The sequence below is a fragment of the Anser cygnoides genome, chromosome 3 (genome assembly GCF_040182565.1).
Source record: "Anser cygnoides isolate HZ-2024a breed goose chromosome 3, Taihu_goose_T2T_genome, whole genome shotgun sequence".
In the NCBI taxonomy this organism is placed as follows: Eukaryota; Metazoa; Chordata; class Aves; order Anseriformes; family Anatidae; genus Anser; species Anser cygnoides.
This window is the reverse complement of record NC_089875.1, coordinates 38,785,326-38,806,939: the sequence shown is the minus strand read 5'-3', so window position 1 is coordinate 38,806,939 and position 21,614 is coordinate 38,785,326.

Sequence of the window (21,614 nt, the reverse complement as noted above, 5' to 3'; positions counted from 1 at the left end):
ACCTGTCTAAAACCTAAAAGACAACTCTGAAGATACAAAAGTGTATGGAGTTGACCTTCATGCTATTCCTGAAGGGCAGGTGAGCAGTTTCTAAGGTAGCTGTTGCAATATGTTTAAGATCCGTTATCCGCATTCATTCATGGCACTCCTTGCAAGCCCTGGTTATATTCTGCAGAACAGAGAAAGCCAAGTGCAGATGGACTTACAGACACACGTGGAGCGAGGTATGGAGTTCAAGCTGTAGGTGCAGTATACGTGCATGCCTGCTGTTCCAAAAGTTCTGCCACTTGACCCACACAGAATATTTTTAAACTTTATTTTTTGGCTGATAAGTATTTCAAATTTTTTTTTTAATTTTTTGCTGAGAGAACCTCTTTTTTTATTTTATTTTTCAGCAGGAAGGCAAATCATCTTTGAATACTGCCAAATATAACAAACATCTACAGATGGGTTGGTCTGCAGCTGGAGGCTTTAACTTTGTAGTATTTATTTGAAATATCAAAGCCAGCAGAGCAAGGCTAAAACATAGTGGGCACAATTCACAGTGTTTTGGCTCTTGAGCAAATAGCAGTTGAACTTAGAGGTTGGGTTTTTTTTTTCCTGCTGAAATGGAATTTATGCAGATGTGCTTTGCACTAAATTCATTAACAATTACATCCTGGTGCGGTTTTCACATTTTTGTAAGGGATCTGCATAAGCGCTAATTAGATCTAAAACAATGTTACTGTGCAAATTACAGTGCTGATTGTTCAAGTCGCCTTACATTCTGCATCTGCTTTGCGACGATGATAACATAGGTGCATGTAGTACAAATGCCAGCTTTTCACATTTAGTAGGACGATTTATTTAAAAGATAGCAGTGAACAGATAATACTGCAATTTAAATTGCTCTAGGCTGCTTTTAGGTAATATTGTAAAGTAAAATAAATACTAATGCTAATAAGTTGCATAAACTAATTGCCATTTCATTAGTCAAGAGTGATCTTCTCTGAGGCATACCCATGTTCCATTTGGCAACAAGTACAAACTAGGTCCTATGGCTAAACGAAAGCAGCACTTTAAAAAGATTGCATTCTCACCTAAATGGTGGAAAGAGAAGGCTCAACATCTCAAATACATTGCTTCAAACCATAGAAATGAAATCATTGACTCGCTCTCCTCTATTTCCAGTTAACACGTGGCAGTGGAAGGTCACTAGGAATATAATCTATTTTTAAAGAAACGCTGCAGTGTTTCAATATCTTGGTCTCCACTCCATCTGCAGTATCCCCAGATGTGATGACAACATTAGGCTTTAAAATCACTTTAGATACAGAGTTTTAAATTCAGCCATTATGCTGCTCTCCATATTAATTTTACTGCAAGTTGAAAAGGCGTTAGAATGGGGCCCAAGATGTCATAATGACATTTGTTTATGCAGTGACCACATTCACTTTCAGGAGGAGTCATCCATAAAGATTTCCTGCCTCCCAACCAGCTGTGCCTGCAGCTGGGATGCTAACCGAGCACACAGATACGCCGGCAGTGTCCCAGTATGTGCATCTCCCCCGGCCTTCCTCACTGGCAGAAGCAGCGCACGTGCATGAATGCATGCATACACATGCTCACCATGTTATTCATCGTTTTTATGGAGGGCAGCAGGTCTTCCCTGATCAACTGAAGCCTTTGGGAGGAAAGGATTAATCTGTAAGAAATTCTCCAGTTTAGCCCCCTTATAGAACAAACTTGGAGGAAAACAGGTTTGGGGGGAAGAGAGGGTTTCCCAGCACGACTACTAGAGCATGAAGGATGCTTCTTTTCACCTGTCTTTCTACAGCTGTGATGGAAAAATAAGGTAAATGGAAAGCACAAGGTTTTGCTTTTCCTAGTAAATTTTGAGGGAATGTCATCAGTCCAAGAGAACCACCTGTGCAGACTGAGGCAGGAAGTCCAGCTGCCTCTCCCTGTGAAAGTCCTGGGCTAGAAGTACCATGTTTGCTAAAACCTAATCATGTTCCTCATTCTCTATTTGCTTCTGCTTAAGCATTCTGGGTCATGTATATACTCTAGCTCTTCTTGAACAAAACAGTTTAATTTTCATCTTTCTTTTAGATTCATGCAAATCATATTAGGAATGACAAAGTAGAGCTGGACTCTGCCTGGAAGATTACAAGAGTCTATAAAAAGAAGTGTGGTGTAAGGAGCGTGAATAGGGATGGATTTTTTGTTGTCTCTTCTGATACAAGAGCTATGCCATCAGATGGTAGGTTCAAAATACATGAAGGACGATTCACCACCTTGACATACAGCACGCACTTAGCCACAGAATGGCCTGCCACAAGAGGTTGACAGTTTAGACAGGCTTAAGAAGCAACTGAACAAATTCACAGAAGAAAAAATAAGCACACTGAGGACTGTTAAGCACCAAAATACTACCTTTAGCTCAGAATGTCACTGAGTCACAAACTGCTGTAGGCTGGGGAATTGCTATGGAAAGTGTTTCAATACGTGCTTCTCTTGCTCTTATACCCTTCCTGCAACATATTTTGGTCACTGCTGAATATAGACTATTTGACTAGATGAACACTATCTGACAGAGCATGGGCATTCTCGTGTTCTTCATGTCTTGTGTCAGCCACTGAACTTCCACGACTGAACTTCAGCTGCTGAACTTCAGACATTTACTGCACATAGGGACTCCTGTCTCACCTCTATGGGCAAATGCTTTAGGCTTAAAAAGCAGGCATTGTTTTGAACGCGCTGTGGAGATCATTCACACTGTCCTGTCCCAAATACTTCTGTTAGGGACATTGCTTAGCAGCTATTGTCTGCTATGTTTCCCCTATGGCAACAGAGGGGAGGTCCTGCCCTGGGCCCTGAGCTGGGCACGGTCCTGGAGCCCATGGTCTAACAAAGAAACCTCGGGGGAGTCCTTCTCTCTTCAGTGATTAAAAGGAGAGTCCTGGGAACCTGTCTTTACCAGGTTAAAGTTAATAATCATGAATGCACTTCTGACATATTCAGAACTGCTTAAATGCCTAAATCCTGCAGACTTCCATGAGTAGGGCTATCAACATGACTAACCTCATTGGGTTTAGTCTCTGTAGTCACTCACATGCAAATCTTATATGTATGTTTCAAATAAAATACAAAGTCAGAATAATATTAAAAATAAAATTAATATAACAGTATATTTAAATGGTAAAGACTTTTTTTGCTTATTTTATAAAAGTGCAGTAGCCTCCTAAATTTAATTAAGCAAGCCTGAGAACATGATGAAAGGGTTCTTTAGCATAAAATTCTTTGAAGTTTCCAGAAAAGAGTGAGGTATATAAGTCTGAATAAGGGGATCCCACAAGATTTCACTGTGCTGAAATTAAAGTGCATGCTCTTACCTCAAGGATTCTATTTCCATCATCTCCAGGGTATTATTAGCTTTTGCAGCACGTGCTGCTGTGGGTTATCCTGCATTGCCCACAGAGGCCAAAAGGACAGAGAAAGAGGGAGGCTCCAAGTAATGCACAGGAATATGTTGAACTGAAGGCTGGGGTTATGTGCATCACAGTCTCTCTCCACCCATGCACTGGAGGACATTTTTACTGTGCAGCCTCACATCATGCCTGAAACACAAGGCAGTCATTATTTCCCTCACTTCACAATTTATACCAGGTCAGTTCTAGCAGAGGTGGGAACAGAATCCTGGTTTCCCACATGGCACATTTTGTCGCTTTTTCTAGCTCTGAGGCTCTAGCAGCTGCTTTCCTTTAATCAAGGAGAGACTTGGGAGTCTGGTTCTCCAGTACGTTATTGATGCGTTGCCAAATACTTGCGGAATCTATCACTTAAATCTGTATCAGATCCTCTTCAGTAGCTGGCCTACATAAAATACATTAGTTGCTTCCCTAAGTAGCATTTATCTGATTAACTGAAAGTTTGTGGTTTAAATCGGCATGGTGACATGTGCTCTTGTTTTCTTTTCAGTTTTCCTTTCTAAAAAGCTTCTGCTTACATAATGAAATAACATCTTTAACATGATTTTTTTTTTTTGCCCCTAATGCCATGCAAATCCATGAGTGTGGCTAGCTGGGGAAGAGACCCGAAGCCATTTGCGTTTTTGTCCCTTGTCACATGTTTCAATTGCTGGTGTCACACCTTGGCAAACCTCAAAGGTGAGAAGCAGATTCCCTTCTGCTACAGGGGGCACATTTATGCTCAGAGTCTCCTGTTGTTGTTCCTGGCTTGCTTTACGTAAAATGTACCCATTTATTGAGGGTTATCCTAGCTCAATAAACCTTGAGACCCAATTATTGTAACAGGATCGGTGCATTTTCATCGGCTCCCTGGAAAAATCCAGTTATTACCACCAAGCAGTGACAATGTGCACATATTGTAAGGTGGCAGAACTCTTGTATCATGAATGTAATACAAAAACATTTGTCTCCAGCTCAGACACATTCTGTCAGAGCATCCTCGGCACATCTCTCCCGAGGAGTCAGATCTGACACTTGGAATGGCTGGCTGTCTACTCATCCACCCACTTCTTCTCAGGGTTTTTCTTTGCCTAGCAGGAGTGGGTACAGGGTTCACCGAGAACCCTGAAAGTAGGATATTAAGTGACCTAGATTGGGGGGGGGGGGGGTAGGGGGGCAGGTTCTATTTCTGTGTTGCTTGCCCTATGTGCTTATGTTAGTTGCCTTGTCTCCAGGGCAGGCTATACCCAGCAGGAAATCTGGTAGGGGGAGAGGAAGACGTATAAGGGAGGGCAGCCTGTCTGGAGAGAGGAGAGAAGATGATGGTGAATAAAAAGAATGGACCCAAGGAATAACTGGAATACAAAAATGCAGTTGAAATCCAATCCTTTCTTATGTTTGTGGCTTAACATGTGTCAGTTGGCACATTAACAGTAGCATATGGGTTGCTCTGATGTGAGTTACTGCATACAGTATGTTATGTTCAGGCCTAAAATGTGTAATTCTTTTGGATTAGTGTTGGCAGATTTCAGAGTGCAGCGTACAGTAAATGTTCATAAATTTAATATATTTATAAGCTTTTCTGTGGAGCTCATTGCCGTCTGATCTGAGAACATCCCAAGCAGCTCTGCAGAGCACAGCATTGGTAACTCGAACCTCCCTTATCGAGGCAGGGACACCACAGGGCTGAGAGAGGAGCCTGGGCCATCTCCCGAGTCCCTGCCCAGTGAGTGACCTTCAATGCTTGCTCTCTCTTCTTGGGGTCGTTGCAGTGAACCCTCCATGCCACTGAAGAAACAGAGGTTTGCCTAAAGTAGCTTAGTGGGAGTGTAGCTGTAATGTTCTCTACCGTACACTTCCTACAGGTGCTGCGGTTCAGACCGAATACCTCCCAAATAACTTCCTTGCAGCTCATCACACCGTTCTGACAAAACCCATCCTGAATGCAGAGGGTGCATCTTGAAAGCGTCACCTTCTTAAATGGAGCACATCAACAAGTAAACACTCTCCACAGTAGCCCCGTCCAGGCCCCAAGCAGCAGGACAGCAGTCAGCGCTTCTCCAGAAGCAAGGAGGTCAGGTCAGATCTGCCCCCATTGAGGGGTGGCAGCTGGTGGGCTGGGCTGCAGTCACCTGTCCCTGGCCTGTCCTGAGGTTAAGGTCTCAAAGAAAGAAAGAGCAATATTTCACTATATAATGGTTTTGAAATAAAGGAACAGGGGCAAATCATTTATTGCTTTACAGCTGATTTCACTGGAGTCTGTCCGTTCATCCCTTTCCCTGAAATTATCGCTAGCCCCATGCTCCCAGTGAGGTGGGAAAGCTCTGGCTGTGGTCAGCTCTTGGAGGTCTTTGCCCTGTCAGCAGAAGGCTTAAGTAACATCAGGAGAGCAAAAGCACTTGCAGAGAATATCTTGAAAGCACGACACTATTGCTCAGCCTTGCAAAATGTTTGTTCATTTGGCTGGGGCAAGGAATATTTTCTAGAGCTGTGCATAAAGTTTTTTTCAGCCTCCTGCTAAAATTGGGCAAACTGACTCTTGTGCTTGGAAAAAGCATGTGACTCCATGTCAAGCTGGCTTTTAGTAGTGATGGATGCCCAAGAAACTTCTGCATCACCAGTACTTAGTGCTGGCTGGCATGCCCCTACCCCTCTGCACCCCAAGCTGCACCTAGAGAGAAAGCACAGCCCTCCAAAGGACAAAAAGGAAGCACCCAGCAAGAGCAGCAGCTTTCTGAAAAGAGGGTAGAAAATGTTGAATGTAGTTAAGATATGCAGTCCTGAATTGAAGGGAGCACACCAGGTATGAAGATGGCAGTGGACAAGGTTATGCAGCTTGACAGTCTGCTTGCTCTCCCTCAATATTTTGACTTTTTGTCAGAATTTGTGTATTTTTTTATTGTGATGAAATGCACACTTTTTTTTCGTCTTCTGAAGCCTACTCACCTGAAGCCCATTCATCCTTAAAGTCCTATTGTCTTAGCTGCTCTGAAGACAGATTTCTCAGGATTTTTTATTTTTTAAGAAAAGGTACTGGCAATGAGTTTTTAATCATGAAAACCTGGGTTTTCTTGGGATTATTTAAGAGGAAAAAAAGAAGGTCCTTTTTATTTATATTCCTAGTGAAAAACTAAAAACTGCTTGTCCATATCTAGACAGATAAACACGCAGCCAGTGGTTCACATGAACAGTGTTGGCATGGCCCAGCTTCCAAAGCAGTGGCCCACCAGCTAGCTCTTGCTCCCCTTCAACCAGGAACCAAAGTTCAGCATCTCCAAAGAAGTGGGGGGATGTGATGGAAGGGAGAGAAGAAGTATTACCCCAAAACAGCAAAGTGCTGCTGAAGGACTGAGGTATCCCTGCTCTGCAGCAGCCAAGCACACGCCATCCTGGGAAGGTGGGACGAGCGAATACGCCCTGTGCTTCCCTCAGGACACGAGCCACAGGCATGACATGGCTGTATGAAGCAGGCAGTTAGCTCCAGCTTTCCTTTCCACCCCCTTGAAGGAAGGGAGAGGCAGGACATAGTAAAGGCAGCTGGGGAGACAGGGAACATGTCTGTGGGGAAGCGTGGCTCCCTGCCGAGGCTTGAGAACTGAGTCTCTCTCCCCGGGCTGAGGAAGCTTTTGTTTGTTATTCTTTCTGCTTGCTTTACCTCGTTTGATTTGTAAAGGGTCTCCCCAGGCAAACATACCTTCCTGCCTGCCGATGCGTTTTGTTTCTGCTCAGTTATCTCCTCATCCTGCACTCGCCGCATCCCCAGGAGTGGGTGGAAGCTCCTGGGCCTGGCGGAAGCGGCTCCGGCACCCCCCTGCAAGCCAGGAGCACATGGCTACCTGGAAATGGGCAGCCTGCCTTCCCTGCAGCTAGCCTTGCTACCGCTCACTGCTATATGGGCTTAAATAATGACGGCTCCTGGTAGTCAACCAGAGCAGCGTAGTGTGTTTTTAGGGGAAGTGGAACCCCTTCTCCTCATCTAGTTTTCTCCCTACATCCCACACGTCCCTCCCTGGCGGCATTCGCTGGTCTCACTTCTTTCATCATTTCTCATTGGGTTAGAAAATGAAACCTGCCCTGGCAGGGTCTGGGCACGCTAGACACAGAACTGGCACCTTTTAAAGTGCACATATAAAGCACGCTGGGGTGAGTCCTGCACAGCTGGTGGGGGCCTGGTGGTGAGAGGCCTGTGGGGAAGGGGCACCTGGAAGCCCTGCACCACAACCAGCCAGTTCTGGGAAGGGGCTGTGACGATGGCACCCCAGAGCCTGCACACATCTGCAAGGAAAGTCACCCTTCAGGTGTTATTCTGCAAACGGGATGTTGTGCAAGGAAGCCTTGCTCAGCAAAACTGCCTGCTGATGCTCTGAATTGTCAGCTGCTGGGTTGACAAGCCTTGCAGAAAGATGATGGTCAAAGCCAGGAAGAGATGCAGCTGGACCAGGGATGTGCACTCAGACACACAGACACATAGAAAAGCAGAAATGCTAACAATTGTGGTCTGCTCTGGCATTCTCTGGGGTTCACTGGAAGTGTTTTCCTTGTTTCTCACAGTTGCATCACTTCCTCAGCCTTAGATATGAGTCCACAATATGACATATGAGCAAAACATCACCAGCCAAACAGGGCCGAGACAGCTCAGCTAAGGCAGCAGTGGCTCTGGAGCACTCTCCAGTCACTCTTGGTAAGTAACTGAGGCTAAAACATTGACGTCTTGAGAAAACAGGGGGGACCTACACATGTCACAGCTTTGGAGGGACTAATTTTGAGGGAAATAATAAAGAGAAAAAAGTGGAAATCTGTTATCTGACAATTAAATTGAGGGCATAAACCTGCTAATCTTTGAAAAAAAGATAGAGAAAATATAAGAAGGAAAAAGTATTTTTGACTCAGCAAGAGCCAGACTAATGACATGACACTAACAAAAAGCAATGTTTTCCTAGAGAAACTGGTAAAAAAAATATTTTTCTTTAAAAACCACCAAACAAAGACTGAGCAACATAGACTGGGTAAAACATTCAAAATGGAATAATCCTCCATTCACAGTAGGATAGATGGACAGTGATGGGGAAATGTAATGCATCTTTCTAGCTCTATTTTATTATTCTAACAGTAGAACATCAAATTAAGTTATTGCTAAAGTAGTTATTTGACTTGTAATGTTCAATTTCCACTAGCTTTTGGCTTTTCAGAAGTTTTCTCTCCCTGGACTGAAATGGCTTGTGCTTAGCGTTAAACAAAACCAACGTGCTTATCTATTTGAAAACTTGAGAAAAACCTTTTTTCTTCAGTCAAGAGAATGGAGCAAAAGAGATACTTCTGCTAGTACACATGTACATGCACCCATAATGAAATGACAAAAGATGATGTCTCCTGACACAAGCACTTAATAGCACTTTTGTATGTAGGTGTCTGTAGATACAACAAGGTCCCACGTGCCTGTTTGAAGCTCCCAGATGTTGCAGCCGGTGTACCTGGCATGCTGCAGGGCACTGAAGCATAGCAATAGAGGTGTGTGTATTGTGGAAAAAGGGTAAGCATTTTCACGTGCCGATTTCCCATGCAGGTGAGTGAGTGGCTCTCCCATAGAAGGCTCGAAGAGCGGCTGATTAAAAGACATTTTCACTCACAAAGGGTGTGCATATTCAGAGGCACGCATGCACATTTGCAAAGCAAAATAAGCTTTTGTGTACAAGGATGCCAAATGTACAGCTATTGCTTATGACAAATGGTTTCAAGACGTTAGCCTCTAAAAACTTAGGCAGGCTTTTAATTTTTTTTTCTCTTCTCTGAAAAGAAGGGAAGAAACTTGGGTCAATTTATGATGAGGTAAGGAGGCAGACAAAGTTTGCAGTGGGTTTTTCTCTCCCCTCCTTTTCTCCTGAGTGGCAGAAAAAGGAGCCTCCATATTCCTCTCCCACATGCTGTCCTGAATTTCTCTCCTTTCCTCAACACTTAACTTTTTCTTGGAATGCCTTTACGTGCCAGATGACAACGAGTTACTGTGCTAATTGCTTTATTCTTCAATAAGGACATTTACTATACCAAACTCCTACAATACTTATGTGTAAATTAGAATTTGGCCTTGGAACAGCCCTCTTTCAACAGTTAAAAAGCCTTCTTGAATGGATAGCTTTATAGATAAAAAGGCTTTGTCTTGAATAGATTTTTCTTCTTTTTTCTTTCCTTTTTTCAGCATTAGTAGCTGTTTCTACCCTTATGTACCTATCACACAAGTGAAGACTGATAAATCACCAAACTGTTCTCATTTATGACTAAATATGCATCCTGACCTATTCTACAATGCAGAATTATGGAGCCCCACATACAAATTCCTTTCTTTAAATAACAGTGTTCTTCAAACATATAAACTGAAGTTTTAGACAAATGTTTATCAACCTGTCAGCTCTGTTGAACAGTGTTGCAGCTGCATGACAATCATGTCGAGCCATGGGGAGTAAAAGAGGAACTTACCACTTATTTCTTTTTGCCCAGAGAAGAAATGATAATTTTAGTTATACTTTGCTCGCTTGCAACAATAAAAACAAAACGAAGCCACAGAAGAAAACTGTCATGTTACACCCCTTCCATCTGGCCTGTGCTACACACCCACATATCCCGTCATTCTACAAATTAATCTTTCACACATTTTTTAACAAAAAAAAAGTGTTAATGTTATAGAAGAGAAAATAAGGTAAACAGAGAGCTGTGTAAAAATACATTAACATTAAAATATGGTGGCAGTTATGGATTTTCTTAATTGAATAGGAGAGTAAATATTCACATCAAATCAATGCCAATGGCATGCAAATTAAAGCTACATTAGGGCAGCCTTGATATAGGCATTACCATTTTTGACACTTCTGTGATTTAAAATAATGTGCAGACTTTATTCGTTAATTTTTTCCTCCCTTCTTTATGTTATTTTTGAGTGGGTAATTTGCCATTACCGAGCAGAATCCTTCTCCTGTGCCCTCTTATGTTACGCCACCTTATTTCTTTCTTGTGCCTGGAAGGCCCCGTGAGGGCTCGCCCTGCTTGGTTCAGGGTTAGTACTGCAGCACTCCCTGCTGCCGGACAGACGGACAGATGTCACCGAGCAGCTGCCTTGGGGTGGCACCTGCCCCAGCAGCAGCCAAACAAAGCACCCTGTCGGAAGAGTCTGAGAAAAGGTGCCTGTGGGTCACCACAAGAAGACCTACCGGCATTCCTCTCTCCGTTGCGCTTCTGTGCTTCTTCCCCCACATCTTTATTTCATCTTCCTTTCAAAAATTGCTTTAAAAAAAAAAAAAAGAGAGAACAAACCCAAGGGCCCCAGCACCTTAAGGAGGGACAGCCTCGCAGGGGCTCTGAGAAGCTGCAAGGCTCCCCAGGTAGAAGTGCAAGGTGCAAAACTCTGCCTGGCGTAAAAATCAACACTAATGTGCAGGGTTGCAGGAGCCATGGACCTATAGGGACAGTGATGAGGGAATACATAGACCACACGATGCCAGCAGCTGCTGAGTAGAAGTTTTACCACCGTGGGGATGATGCAGATATTCCCACCTGGATGACTGGAGGGACTTTCAACCAATGCTCTGGGGGCCACAGAAGCGTCACGTATTTGCAGCCTGAGACCTTACAGCATGGCATTTTCTTTGGAAGCTTCTTTGTTTCCTGGCAGTTTTTCAGCCCTCATCAGTCACTGCTGTTTCTGCATGTTGTCTCCAGCTTTTATGAGGACAGGTCCACAGTCACACCACCTTGCCCCCTGAGCAGGGCAGCGCCTGGCTCAGAGCACTCATACAGGAGCGAAGAGCAGTCACGGGTACTGCAGAAAGCCATGCAGGAGGAATACACAAAGCAATACCATATTCCCAGCTTGACTGTTCACCCTCCATCCCTAAGGACTCAGGAGGAGGCTCTAGCTTCCCCTATAGCTTATATACACACTATGGAAAGGCTTTGCTTTCCTTTGTGTGTATTGTACAGCTATTGCTTATGGCTAGCAATGCTCCAGTACAATAACAAAGACTTGATGGAGAGAAAAGATTGAATCCTTCCACACACAAAGTCCCATCAAAAAGAATCTATACTGGAACTTGTGCATTTCAATCCTATACAAAGCTGATACCCAGTATTCAGATTTTCTCTCTGCTCTTCCACACATCCAAGGAAAACCACAGTGGTACATACAAATCTGTTGCAGGGTCACACGAGGCGTGTCAGCTGTATGTCTTGGAAGTTGCTCATCAGAGCCCCAGCAAAAGGTAAGGAGGGCTCCTTGCTGCAGCAAGCACAGCAAAACTGCCATGGCTTAGCAGGCTGTAGTGCAGAAGAGTGCCTGTGAACCTTTGGGTGACCAGTTTAGGACAGAGGGGTCTGTGAGGAGCCTTTCCTGCTCTGTTCTGGTGAGCCCTATCTCACCCACCAGGACGGATCTTACTGGGGAGGAGGGCTAGAAAAGCACATCTTTGGTTTCAGTGAGCACCTTGTACTGGAGCAGAGAGCTCACCAGATGCTCTCAAAGTTTCTCATGGGCACTGAAGACTGTTTATGTATATAAATGTATCCAAATCAATTCCCTTCCCTTTACTGCCTGATTTCTTCTAACCTTGGTTAGATCTTGTTTGATCTCTTAGTTAGATTCCCGTTCTCCTTTTCTTTCTCCTAAACTCTTTCCACTTGCACTCCCTATCTTTTTCTCCCTCTTTTGCATTTTGTCTTTCCTACGCATTCCTAGGTGTTGTTTTGTTTGTTTGTTTGTTTTTGTTTTTTGTTTTGTTTTTATCTTTCTTTATTACAGCGAAATAAGGGGACTTCAGAGTTAGCAAGTCAGAGTACTGAAATCTAATATTATTAGCATGACACCCATTTACAGCGTCGCTTTGGGGAAATCCACCTCATGAAATGTCCCGGCTTCTTGATCTGAAGAGCTGAGATGACGAATACCAATTGCAAAGACAGTTGGCCATAGCAGTTAATGTTTGTGCAACACTTCACATATCTAAGCATTGTATCTGCTCTTCACCACAAGAAAGACTTGGAGCTGCTGCCACTGTGACCAAGCCAGTCTCTGAATGTGATGATTAATGAGCTAATAGCAGTATTTTGCTGCTGAAGTTAATGCTGCTTCCTGAGGGCAACACGCCTGATGAGAGAACTTGTAGCAGTCCATACGCTATATTGATTCGAAATGCCACTGTATGTTTTAATTAGCTTTTAACCATTACAAAGTTGGGCTTCAAATGAAGATGGCACATATGCTTGTGCGGCAAATGCCTGCACCAAAAAGGTAATCGTAAGGCAAAGTTATCGACCTGTATGCTGAATCGCCACTGGCAGTCAAAACTCATCTTCTTGGCAATTAATGCATTTCCATAGATTTGTGTGTGTGTGTGTGTGTGCGTTAGCATTATGCCAAATATCCACTTACATCTATATTCAAGCATTGAGGACTGCATTTTTTTTCACCCACGCTATCCTCTGAGAGTTACAACATGTTACAAAAGTTCAAAGCTTAATTTTGAGGAACTGTGGTTTAGAAGTAAACACACAGGGAGCAGGGTCCATTGAGGCTGGTGAGAAAGCGTTGTGCTGGAATGAAACCCTGTAATGTCACCTGTCCTTCACATTACCAAATAGTCCCAATGTATCACAGACTCACAGAATGTTTTGGGTTGGAAGGGACCTTAAAGACCACCCGGTTCCACCCCCCTGCCATGGGCAGGGACACCTCCCACCAGACCAGGCTGCCCAAAGCCCCATCCTGCCTGGCCTTGAGCACCTCCAGGGATGGGGCATCCACAGCTTCCCTGGGCAACCTGTGCCAGTGCTATTTATAAGGTGCTCATTACCTCAGTATGTAATTATTTCATAATCTGTATTGTACTTATTCTTGAGCACTAGGATATTAAAGAACTGGCTGAAGCAATCTGGTAATCAGTAGCAGTTATTTTTGAGAATTCGTGGAGGGAAGGAGGGTGCTTTATCTTTAGAAGAGGATGAAAAGAGAATTACAGGCCAGATATCAAACTGGAGCAAATAATCAAACATTTTAAAAACACCTAGAAGACCACAAGCAGGTGAGCAATGTCTTTAATTACTTTATCACAAATAAATCACGTTAAACAAACCCAATTCCTCTCTGAGACAGGTTAAGAGGCCTTGAGTGAAGGGGAGAGGTAGGAGTTGCCATATCTTGCCTACAGCCAGGCTGTCTGCATTGACCTACCTGATGCTCTTTGGTCCAAACCAGGGCACATGGGGAAGCTGAAACTGGTTGCAGTCGTGGTTACAAGACAGGCTGAAAAGCCACACATGGGGAATCATTACTGAAGACTCACTGCTAAACCAAAGTAATATCTGAGTCTAGTTCTCCAGCTAGCCATCCTAAGTTTGATACAACTCAAGTGTTTCATTAACGATACAGATAAGCAGATTAAACAGATTACAATTCCTAAATTTGCAGATGACACCAGATTGGAATGGGTGCAAGCATGCTGAAGGGAAGATCATAATTCAAAAGGGTTCTGGTAACTTGGAAAATGGCCAGAAAAAGCTTGGTGCATAGCAGATACAATGAAAGGGAAAAAAAAAAAAAACACTCTGTCAGGAATAATAAACTGTGCAAATGCAGGATTCACAGTCAAGGAATGACCAAGAAGGTTGTGGACTAACTGGACAGTGTAGAAGATGAAAACAAAGAAACAAAATGTGAAAAATGCAACCTACAAGGAACATGTAGGTCTGCTTAATCTAAAGAAGACAAGTCTGAAGGAGGTGACTTCCTTCATGATGGCTGACCTCCAATACATGAGGTGTTAGTGTAAACAAGAAAGAAACTCTTCTGCATGGCCACTCAGCGTAGGACAAACAGTAACCAGCTTCTTACAACAATACTAATGAGAAGACACCAGCAAAAACTTAATGCTAAGGAGGATAATCAGGCACTGGAACAGATTGCCTAGCTGGACCGTGGAATCTCCTTCACTGGAGTTGTCCAAAAAAAAAAAAAAAAGAGGGATAAGCATTTGTCAGAAACAACACAGATACAGATGATCTGACAGGGATGCAGACAGGAAGATGAAGTAAGTGATCTCCTGAAGCTCATTCTGTCCTATTTTTTGTGATTTCTGTGTTACTCATGGGAGGCACAGAACTACTTTGTGCCTCAACTGCACACCAGTGAAACAGAAGTATCAGAGGCCAAGCTGAACAAATCAATGAAAATGACTCCCACTGAACTTGGCTGCCTCAAACTGGTAATCATTTGAGGTTTGCAACTCATACAGTTTATCATCTGTGCCTGCTTTATCACCAAAAGCAGATATTTGCCAATCATGTTGTGGAGAAAATCAGATATTGCTGTCATGACTAAATGCTCTTAAATGCATTTAAAGCATTACAGACTAGTTAGAAGCAAAGTATATTTAAAATATTTAAAAACAGCAAAAGATCAGATTGAGGAAGGAGAGAAAGATGGTAGAACAGTGACACTGTGCAAGTTAGTTTAAATAAAGAATCTTATCAAATCTACTGACTACTTGTTCACATCTGTCCAAATATAACTTATGCCATATGTCCTACTATATAAGTCAGCTTGGAGGCAGGACACTTCCCTAAGCAGCAATTCACTTCCTGAGTCTGCTCTATCTTGTGGAGAATAGAGAGAAAAAAATGACACATTGCTGGAAAATCTGAGAAATAAACAAAATAGCTTTCTAAAAGCCTCTGGGAAATAAAAATCCTTTCTCTAACAGTACAGTTAGCTGAATCTTTTGTCTTTTCATGTACTAGGAGCAGTACTCGTGGTGATGCTGTGCTTCCAATAAGCTGCCTTCAAAGAAGCCAGATGCCTCGGTTTTGCTGCAGCTTTTCATGGTTTGTCAAAGTGGCAAATACGCTCTGGTAGGTCACCCAAGTGACCACCCTCTTATCACGGAGAAATAGCTTACGGTGGCAGCCTCTCTTTTTCTGAGCCAGGTCAGACCCCCAGGTATGGCCAGTCAGTGCTCTAGCGTTTCTTTATCCTTCTCTAAGGGCTTTCATGGTCACCCTGAGAAGCAGGCACCACCCTGCTGAGATGCAGGGCTCACTAACCAAATGCTTCCCTTGTTCTCTTTAAGTGCCACGAACTGGAGCTTTCACTTACTTGGGTAAGATAAAAATATCAGCATCAAAACCCTGTTTCAGATACCAGAAGCCTCCTTATGGCTCTAAGAGTTTAATTTTCATTTAAACATCAATAAATACAGGCATAAGGGTTTAAGATGAATTATGTAAGCCCTTTAGCCATAGCCATTACATTCTGCCACAAAAATGAGCTGCTGTTCTCACTTTGTTTTATGGGCTCAGTGTAGCCTGTTGTTATTGTAGCTGCCAAATAAAAACCAGCAAACCATGCAAATGAAAATATAATCTTTTATGCTTTCATAGTCTTAGGATAAACCGGCATGTGCAGTTTTAGAGGAGTATTTTTTTGTGGTCTGCATTGTTATGCCTCTGTCTTTGGAGCCTCTGCGAGTGGAGAGAGAAGCAGCAGATCCTCAGTAGCTTGGATAGGGAGAGCTATCCTCCGTCGGGATGAGAGCTGCTCTCCCACCTCCAGCTACACCAGTAGCACCTACTCACTGGCAAGAAAACACAAAAAATGGGTTCCTGAAGGTTTGAAGAAAGGATGGATTACAGAGATCCTTTCATAAAAGCGGAAGGTCTTCTTTAAAAACAACAGATCTTCCACCTCTAACATCTCTCAAGCCTCCTTGTTCCCTGTTGGAGCAAATACTCCATGACTCGCTTCGAGCCATGCATTTCCCTAGGGTCTGTCACCCAGCAAATGTGCCAAGAAAGCCATGCGAAGGAATCGCGACAGAGAACAGCAGCTGAAACCAAGTGCTACATGCACACGACTCCATATAGAAATACCTGGGACAAAGTGTGTGCCAGCGGGCTATCGTATGTGCAGCTCCTGGTGAGTACATGAGGAGAAAGACAAAGAGCCAAGAGGGAACCAAGCGAGGGACAAGATCTTATTCATGCGATGTAAAAAATGGGAATGCACAGCGAGCATGAGTTAATGCACTTTCAAGCTAATTACAGCAGAGCACAACAACTGTATTACAGGCAGAATATTGAGCCTGTGAGCATCTGGACTCACACTTAACATCCAGTCTGCAACTTTTCTGCGCAAAAGTGAGGTTCCAGGATGGTGTCCTTCACCTTTGCTGTCTTGTCTCTTTCTTTTGTCTGTCTAGGTTTATTTTCGTAGCCACATTCACTGGTGATAACATTTTATATTTTGTGCTTCCTAGTGGGAGCTATGCTGGATTCTGACACCCACTCTTGTGCAGAGATTTTTGCATATTTTTTTTTCTCTTCCACCCGTTTTACACAAGATGGTAACATATGGCCTTGGGTGATTAAATGATTTAGTGAATGAACTGAGCAGAAAGAGCAGGCTGATTGGAAGAAGACAGCTTCTGTTTAGGCATAAATGTCTTTGTAATCTGTAATGATAGGAAAGAAATTACACAAAAAGCATAAGACTATTTAATTGGGTTTTGGTTAAATATTGTATTTTCCAGGTCTGCTTTAAATATAGTGAAATAACATTATAGCAGCTATTATTTGGTTTCTGCAGTATGCCCTTGCAGAGAGGCCACCCCCCAAATGTACACAGATGTATACAGCCACATAGAACAGGTAAAGAGAGGAAAAATTAAGCAAACAGTCTTCAAAACTAAGTTGGAGTCTTATTTATTAACTTTCAAACACTGCAATGCAACATAAGTTTGTGTTCAGCCACAACACTAGTTGGAAAGACTTCACGCTTTCAAACTTCCCAACAATTACTCCAGTAATACACTACTGCACCTATGCAATCTCAATAGGAATGGAGAATGGTTTTGTGGAAGATATCCTCTGAGTATCTTCACCAAATAAATTCTTTGCCACTGTAGGGACCTAGAGCATTAATTAAAAACCACTCCCGCTCTTTTTCTTGTGGTGCACTTTGATTTCTGTCTCGTCTTCTTGAACTCTAGGTCTTGCATTTGTGATGTGTTTGGGGAAATACTTTTGTGTTCTTGTGAGCGAGAACATGCGGTGGCACGTGGAGTAGGTCTGTCCTGGACCTTGCATCCGTACCATGGTTGGCCAGAGCTCTGGGACACAGGGCGTGAGCAGCTTGGCATTCCTATGCTAAAAATTTGGAGCCAATTCATTCATATCCAAATTTAGCCATCTTTTGAGAGGAAGTATTTCTGTGCTGGTTCTAGTGATCGTGTGCATCTCACTAGTACTCAACAATCAAATTCAACTGAATTCCAGTTCAAGTCTCCACCCACAAGGCCAACTCCATTCTTTATGATCAAATTTTAACATAGAGCCTTGGAACTGTTTCAGGATATAACAAAGAAGTCACTGATCTCAGTAATTTTCGCCATGTGAAGCAGGAGCTGTAGCTTAAAGCTAGGTGGATCTATGCTCCAGAAACGGGCAGTTGGACCTAGGGAAGGTACATCAGCAGTGCCTCAGATTGCAGCAAGCATGCTAGTAGCCACCACGGTGATAAGTTTCAGTACATGGTGCTCCTTCTCCTTTACATGACAGAATTTGAAAGGAGAGAGAAATTTTTGGCCCATGTGCTAAGAAAAGCTCTTAGCTGAGCACATCATGGTGGCTTACCCAGCACAGCTAAGGCTGATAAGAATTACTGATCCAGGCAGACTCTGGCACATTAAGATATACACTTAGGTAATTCACGCAAAGGCTGTATTATATTACCTTGGCACTTCCCCAGAAGTGGTTCCCCAGAGAGAAAACTCTGTTCCATAGTGACATCAGTTGAACCACAAGTGGGATGACAGCTCCAGATACTATTTAACTTTCTTTTTTTCTAAAAACCTCACCGCCATTAATCGTTTCACTACAACTTTAAAAAATAAGTAAAAATTAATAAATCAAGAGTGCTGTGATCACAAGTCTTAATTTTCACTCTACTGGGATCCATAACCATGGGATATTTGCTGCTGTACCTCCAACCCCATTAGTGAAAGCATTCTGGGAGAGTTTTAACTTACCAAGGGGGTACCTATTTCCCGTTGTCCTGTCAATCAAAAGAGTTGCAATGCCTATGGTGATGGTAGCTGGTCCTAAATAACCTTTAGAGCAAAAACCCAGAGCATCTGGCTAAGATGAGTGGGGTTCATTGTTGATTTTTTTCAAAGAGAACAAAATGGATGGCATGTATGGTAATTAGCACAGCACTGCTCTACAAGAAAATGTAGAAAGCTGTGTGGTAGCAGGTATAAGAAAGAAGCATTAACAGGGGAATTTGCAGCTGGTTCCACAGAATAACTGCATTGCATTAACATTGAAATCTATGGCCCCGGACCTTAATACCTTGCAGGCACCTCTGACCTTTGTCAGCTCACACTCCTCTGTGGGACCACCCTCAAGAAGAGTTTCCGAGAGCAGATACTATAATTTAAGCTACAGAAATGAATGCGATAAACACATTTCAAGGACTGTAGGCAAAGCTGGCCTCTGCAAACCATTCTGCTACATAGCAATCAATCCTGAGCAGCAACAAACAATACCGTACTGGGAAATTCACCACACAAATTGTTTTAAAAAAATGCCAGGAAACCTCAATGTGCTATCAGATCAGAGGAAGCAGAAAGGATCCACCAGAGCCGCTGGCACTCCCGTAGCACCACATTGCAACATCAGCATTGGTTATGAGCCAAAGGCCTTCAGGCTTGCTTGTTGCCTGGAGGATATAAATGAAAGTCAGCAGGTGCAAAGGTGCAAGAAGTGCAGAATTGCATCACATCTTTCCAAACCGTGTTTATGCAGTAAATGAGACTCATTTCTTTCCACACTGAACTGAGACCATTTTTATTTTCTTTGGCTTATGAATGCTCTTAGTTCAATTTTCACGTGTGTTCTCCATGGTACCTTGGGATGCCTGAGGTGATTTATAAATGTGTGTAGAGACCAGGTGTATTGCCAGATGTTTATGTCCCTTTACAACAAGTCTTCATGATCCCTTCCAATGCAACTCCCATCCTATATTATTTTTTCTAACAGAGCATCAACTGGACTACATGGTATTTATGAGTTTTCCCAGTGTAGGATTTTTTCTTAATTCACTTATCTATCATCTCATTTCTATATTTAAAATAACACTAAGTCTTTAAACCTCTCTAAGTACTCTTTAAAATTAGAGTTCCTTTCACGTAAAAAAAATCACAGAGAAATGTCAACAGTTCCAGGTTTAAATGAATGAAGCTTGACTCACTGCCAAAAAGATTTTTAATCTCAAAGTGTTACCTACATTGACTTCTTTTCTGTTTCACTTCATCACCTATTTAGGAATAGTAAAAATTGGTTTTTTATAATAGTTGTATAAATTGCAACTGCAGACCACTCTCTTAAATACGACATAATTGTAGTAAGAAATAGTCCATAGCCCTGAAGGTGAATCAATCTGAGGAGGCAAAAAGGACAGTGATTTCTCCAAGGTCGTATTGTCAAGTGACAGAATGGAAAAGAGAGAACAACCAGATTTAATTAGTAATCGGCACTGTAAATACTAAGTGAGGAGCAGTAAGATTTTTCTCAGTATGTCTTAAAACATAAAAATGTAAGTTTATGTGTATGAGGAGGTAAGTGAACCAAAAATATAAACAGTAACATCCCATGAAATTTTGTTTTCAAATTATTTTTTAATTCTGGGTGCTGTCAAAGTCTATACAGACCTGCAGAAGTCTACTTGTTAAATGTCTACTTTAGCAAATAAATTCTTTGATTTTTTTCACATTCAGCAGCCTCATTTTTCCCCAGTTTTGTATCGTGAGAATGACAAAACTGCCTCCCTCAGTAAAGCTGCGCTTGTATAAGTAAATATATATAAAATAAGGTCTTACTAACAGACCCCAAGAAGTTGGTAATGTAGGAAGGAGGAAGGATGCAGTTTACAGAACTAGGACAACATAGTTAATGTAATCATTTCAGGCACAATCACTGACATTTCAAACATACATACGTTATTTCGTGTTTCGTATTAAAAAAAATCTGTAGAACTATATTCAACAGTACTTCCCAATAAAATTATTTTGAAATGTGTTTGTGGAATTTAAAGAAAAATTGTTGTCGGAAAGATGGTCAAGAAATGACAGGCAGCAGGGAACGGAGTACTGATTTTTCTCGGATGAAGTGATTATTAGCACTGAGGACACAATCAGGAAAACACGAAGAGTCAGCATCTTAGCTGCTGCATCTTGAAGACAAGGGCAAAACCCCACTGAGTTTGAGGAACACATTATCAATGGAAGGAAAAAAAAAAACACCAACACCTTAAGCATGGAAGTGTATCACTAAGACGAACTGAAAACAGGATGAGGTAAATAATTAAAAAATCCCATGCTAGGTGTGCGCGAGCAGTCAGTTTACCAAAGGACAGAGCTAAAAGTGCTTTCTTTTGAGCATATGCATATTTTATTTATGCAGTACTTGAAGCACATAGACACCTAGGTGCTAGCTGCTGTGTGACACAGTTAGCAGTGCTGTCAAATAAAGTAGGCACAGCCAAGACTCGCTGTGTTTCTTTATAACGGTTTCGCATTGCTGAAGGAGACTAAACGCACGCCTTGTTCTTGCGGCCGCTCAATCAATTTTGGTTACTAACACACAAGTTACTTTTCTTCAAGCCCTGAGCGAGCCTCTGCCGGCGATGCTTGTGTTCTCCACAAGACCCGCCAAGGCTAACCGCGTACAGGGCAGGTGGGCACACACCCGCCTCCCCGGCCGAGCCCCTTCCCCAGGAGGAACTCCACCGTCCCCCTCCGCAGCCTCCATCCTCCCCAGGACCGCCCCGCGGAGCCGCCCGCCGGGTCCCGCTGCCCTCAGGTCCAGCCGTGCCCGCGGCCGCCATTTTGTGTCTTCGCGGCCCCTCGCCCCGCAGGTGCCCCCCGCCCCTCGGCCGCCCCGCCCCGCCCCCTCCCCTCCCCTCCGGGCAGGCGGCACGAGGCCGCGGCCCGCGCGCGCCCTCCCGCGCTCGCCCCGCCCCCTCTGCCGGCCCCGCCCCTCGCTCTCTCGCTGGCCACGCCCCCTCCTCCCCGCCGCCGGGGCCCCGCCTCCTTCCGCCTCTCCTCCCCGCCGGGTCACGCCCCTCGCCTCCCT